Below are 6,000 nucleotides of genomic sequence, written 5' to 3' on the forward strand. Positions count from 1 at the left end.
ACTTCAATGGCCCTGAAAGCACATTCATTTGAGAAGCACAGAAATAGAATGGGCTTAAGAGTCAAGATCAGTTCTGTCACTAACCCATCTCTTATTCATTTACTCAATATTTTGAAGTTTAACTGTGTATGGACAATCACAAGGACATGGCTTTGGAATGGCTACAAAGATGAGAAAACGACTGGGATCTTCATATTAGGGGGCAACATTATCTAGTAGGAGAAGTGTGGGGTTTGGACTCAGAAAGACCAGGTTTGGATCCTGGCTGGCTCCTTCTCAACTGTATGACCTTGGGCAATTCACCTAAGCTTTCTGAACCTCTGGTTTCTCATCTTTAAAATTGCAGCAATATTAATTTCATGAGTTCAATAACTGTGAGAATTAAATAAGCTGCCACTTCCATGAACACCTAGGGCACCTTCTATTAACCTTTCTTTCCTTCTCATATTTCTCACAGTAAAATTTAGTGACACTGTCAAGTACCTGGTGAAAATAAAAATCCACAGCAGGGCCCTAGCATAACTAGTTTACTTGCTTTATCTCAAGACCCTCTAATGAGCTTGCCTTAGCTATTCTTACAAAGAAGGCCTCTGGCTGAAATATCATTGCTGACATGTACACTGTTTGACATTAAAATTAGGTCTCAAAAGAACTGGTGGCCCAGAAAGAAACTCACTACAGACTGATTCATATGCCTTTCAGCATAATGATTATTGCTTATCTCATTTTTTATTCTTATATTTCCAGTAGGACATGATCTCACTCATCTAGGAGAAATGGTGAACAACATAGACTGATGAACAGGAACAGACCCAGAGATAAGGAGCCATGGGTCAGACTGTTGGACCTCAAAGGGAGGGTGGGGATAAAAGGGAGAGATCAACCAAAGGACTTATGTGCATACATATGAGCCTAACCAGTGATCAAGGACAATAGGGAGGTGGAGGCATGATTGGGGGTGATTGGAATAGGGGATTGGAATGGGGGGCTGAGGACAAATATGTGATACCTTAATCAATATAGAAATTTAAAAAAAATTTAAAAAATAAAAAAGAAAAGAAGAAAAGAAGAAGAAGGCCTCTGGGAAATGGTTGAGGTAGTGCAGGGAACAAGAGATTGTTACCCATAGACCACACCTCTGAAGCTACTGGCCTCCCTTTTCATTCCCCACCACCTCTGACCAACAAGCTTCAGAAGGCTTTGAAAAGATTGATATACACTGCTGTGATGTGTGATTGTCCTGGGCTTGAACTTTGGTTCTTAATTCTACTTGCTGCTTTCTTCAGTCCTCCAAGGCAGTAGGTTTCATAAATTATGCATGCACCAGAATCCCTTGGAGGGTTTGTTAAGGCATAGAGTTTCTGCTTCAGTAAATCTGGGGTGAGGCCTTGTAATTCACATTTATAACAAGTTCCCAGGTGATACTGATGGCACTGGTCTGAGAGTCACACTTTGAAAACCACTGCTCAAGCCTAAGGGACTCACTAGTTTCTTCAGACTGGTCCTTGAGCTTTCACTATCCCTGGTCTTCAAGTATTCAGTCTGTGGCCCCAGGTCAAAAGTATATTTATTTATTTCAGCCTCCTGGTACATCATTCATGTGGAGTCTCCCTGAGTATCTTCCCAACACCTACTTGCCCACTGCTTTGGCCCCAGACCCTTCCTGCCTTCCTGTATGAACACACGCACCCCATTTCCCTCTCATGCTCAGTTAACATGTCTTGTTTTCTGGTGCCCTTCCCTGAACAACTCTATCACAGGCATCAGCTCCTCCTGCCATCTCTCCTCTATATTCTTATGTAGCTTCCTGATTGTGGGCTCTGGGCACAACACAATTCTGGTTTGAATCTTGAGAAAGTCACTTGAGTTCTCCAAGACTCAGTTTTTCATCTGTAAAAGCAGACTGTGAAAATAAAATGGAAGAGTATCTGTAAAAAGGCTTGTGCAGCACCTGTTACATGGTAAGTGATCAGTAAATGCTACCTTACTTCCTCTACTTTTACCTTACTTCCTCTACTTTCTTCACACCTACCTACCTTCACATTTACTATTAATGAGCTGGCAGCAAATAAGAATGATATCACAATGCAGAAATAAAGTTTTGCTCTACTATGAAAGGGCATGGTAAGTGAGAGAAAGTGATGTAACAATTAAGAGAAAGGAGAGCCACAAACTTTAATGTCCTCCAAGATCCTTGCCTTCTCTCTCACTCCCAAATTATGACATATTTATATTCTATAAATCTTTTTAATTCACCCACTTTTCTCCATCTTCACTGACATAGCCTTGGTCTCTTGACCAAGGATCACTGTAATAACTTCCTCACTGTTCTTTTGCCCTTATGCTTGACCCCAAAAATCTGCTCTTCAAATAACAGCCTAAGCTATTTTTTTCTAAATCACAAAGGTGATTGCCAAAACCGGTTTGGCTCAGTGGATAGAGCGTTGGCCTATGGACTGAAGGGTTCCAGGTTCGATTCTGGTCAAGGGCATGTGCCTTGGTTGCGAGCACGTTCCCGGTGGGGGGTGTGCAGGAGGGAGCTGGTCGATGTCTGTCTCTCATCGATGTTTCTAACTCTCTGTCTCTCTCCCTTCCTGTCTGTAAAAAATGAATTAAAAATATTTAAAAAATAAATAAAACACAAAGGTGATTATATCTCCCCCTTACTTAAAACTCTCCAGATGTGGAGTTTTATTGACTGAAATTGGAGTAATACAGAGATTAGCAGGGCCCCTGTGGAGGAATGACATTCAAACTGGTCAAATGTTCCTTGTGTTTTGTGTTTGTGTGTGCGATGCACATATAGAAATATCTCCAAGATATATCATCATGTTAAAGGCAAAGTACAGAATAATGAGCATTTTATATTTGCTACACACATGTACACACTTATATGAGAGAATAATGAGCCCACAATCCAGGCACGTGCCCTTACCAGTAATCAAACCAATGTATACTTTTATATGAGAAAAAATTTTTTTCTTCAACAACAACAACAACACACACACACACACACACACACACACACACATATATATATATATTTAAAATTTCTTTATTGATTAAGGTATCACAAATTTGTCCTCAACCTCCCATTCCAATCTTCCCCACTCATGCCCCCACCCCCTATTGTCCTTGACCACTGGTTAGGCTCATATGTATGCACATAAGTCCTTTGGTTGATCTCTCCCTTTAAAAAAAAAATAGATTTTATTGATATTTTTCAGAGAAGAAGAGAGAGGGATAGAGAGTTAGAAACATCAATGAGAGAGAAACATTGATCAGCTGCCTCTTGCACACCCCCAACTGGGGATGTGCCCGCAACCAAGGTATATGTCCTTGACCGGAATCGAACCTAGGACCTTTCAGTCCTCAGGCTGACGCTCTATCCACTGAGCCAAAACGGTTTCAGCTGATCTCTCTCTTTTATCCCCACCCTCCCTTTGAGGTCCAACAGTCTGACCCATGGCTCCTTATCTCTGTGTCTGTTCTTGTTCATCAGTCCATGTTGTTCACCATTTCCCCTAGATGAGTGAGATCATGTGCTACTAGAAATACACTTATAAGAACATTTATAATCTTCATGTTTAGGAAGATTACTTTGGTGAGACTTTTCCAGTTTTAAAATTGACTTAGTTATACCTGATAATTTCACTGTTTAATCAATAAGTGTGTTCCAAAAGGCCTGTGTATATGTAACTGCCAACCCTCTGCTATTCTAATATACCCATTATAACTGGCCCAGCCCTTTTACTCTAAGCATCTGACCTTCAGATCTTCAGAAGGCATGGAATATGTTTACTTCCAGATTAAGTTGCCTCACAGGGCTCTAAAGAGTTGCATTTACCTGCTTTATATTATGGGTTAGCAACCATGTATACTTTCATTAGAAGAAAAAGTTCTTGGCAAAATAAAAGTGAAAACTCCCAATACAGATTTCTTTACTAATGACTATACAAACTATGCTTTGATGCCTCCAATAACTGAGAGCTCACAATCTCCCAAGGCAACTTTGGGTAACACTGTTTTATATTAAACAACCAAACATCAGCTTTCTCTTATCTAATGTTCAGTGATTCCTTCTGCTACTGAATTCAGGACTCCTGAGCAAAAATTTTAGTCACCCATTTTAACAGGAAAAGAACCAACTCTTTTGTACAGAGTGCTTATTCCTCCTAAGCTTGTTCCCAAGATCTATCTATCTATCTATCTATCTATCTATCTATCTATCATCTATCATCATCTCCTATGATCTATATATAATATCTATCTATCCAGCTATCTCTATATCTATCTAGATATAGAGATAGATATATCTATCTAGATATAGAGATATATATCTAGATATATATCTAGATATATATCTAGATATAGAGATAGATATAGATATACAGATCTTTTTGTTCTTATACCAATACTTTTTTTTCATTCTCAAGGAACTGTGGTAGAAAAATGCCACAGTGGTTCCTGGATTAATCACTGACTGGAAGAAGTGGTCATCTACATGATATGATTTAAGGGATTAAAAAAACAAAACCCTACCCTGCATCCAGAAATGACAGCTTACTTTGGTGAAATTAGATCCAGCAGTGAGTACTATACTACAATTCTTCCCATATGTGACCTGGAATGGGCTATTTTATTTCTTTGGCCTCAGTCGTCTCACTTGTGAAATGAGAGCTTTGTATTAGCAGGTCTTTGATGTCCTTTTCAACTTTTACATCATATATTTCTGTGATTCAGGCTTTTGGATTAGATCACATCAGCATCCTCTGTGTTTGCATGAATGACTTTTTTTTTCTTTTTAAAAAATTTCTTTATTGACTAAGGTATCACATATTTGTATGACAAGTTCACCATTTGGGAAAATGGGTTGTGTGCAGTTTCAAACCCTGGACCTCTATTAACATGCAGAAAACATAGGCATTTTTACAATACAATGAATCTTCCAGTAAATGAAAATATAATTAAAGCCCAGGGTATAATCCAGCTATAGTAGATAGGTCTCTTATCAGCCTTATTTTCTAAACTAGTTCATCTATTCCTTTGACTACTTGTTATTCTGTTACAGTGGAAAGACAGTAGATTGGGAGGGGGGCTGAGGTAGGTAGAGTAATGCTTCCCCCAAAGATGTTCATGTTTTATTTCTCATCACCTGTTATGATGTTACATTACATGACAAAAAAGAATTAAGATTACAGATAAAATCAAAGTTGCTAATCAGCTGATTTTAAAATAATATTATTGTGAATCATTCAGGGGGCCCAATGTTATCATAATCGTTTCAATTGGAGGAGTTTGAAAGCAGAGAAGGTCAAAGTGATGAAGTATGAGAAGAGTCCTACTAGTTTTAAAGATGAAGGAAGGGAGCCAATGAGCCATGGAATTCAAGTCTCTAGAAATTGACTAAGACAAGTAAATGGATTGTCTTATACAGTCTCCAGAAGAAATGCAGCCCTTTTGACACCTTGATTTCATCCCAGTTAAACACATTTTATATTTATCACCTATTATAATTGTAAGATAATAAAGATGTATAAGTGTAAGGTACCATGTTTTTGCTAATTTGTTGCAACAGCAATAGGAAACTAATACAGTGGACAATAGACTTAACTTTGAGTCCTGCTATTGCTACATACTAGCTATGTGGTATTGAGCAGAGTTCTTTAACTTTCTAAGAATTAGAGTCCACATCTGTAAAATGAGGAAAGCCACCTTTGTTGATAACATCACAAGTAGCCCTGAAGATTAAATGTAAGGTAAAATAGTTATGTTCAACAAAAACATCATAAGAAAAATGGAAAGAGCCCTAACCAGTTGGGCTCAGTGGATAGAGCATCATCCTGTGGACTAAAGGGTCCCCGGTTCAATTCTGGTCAAGGGCATGTACCTTGGTTGTGGGCATATCCCCAGTAGGGGTTGTGCAGGAGGCAGCTGATTGATGTTTCTCTCTCATTGATGTTTCTAACTTTCTCTCCCTCTCCCTTCCTCTCTGTAAAA

The sequence above is a fragment of the Pipistrellus hanaki genome, assembly GCF_964339955.1.
Source record: "Pipistrellus hanaki genome assembly, chromosome: X".
NCBI lineage: Eukaryota > Metazoa > Chordata > Mammalia > Chiroptera > Vespertilionidae > Pipistrellus > Pipistrellus hanaki.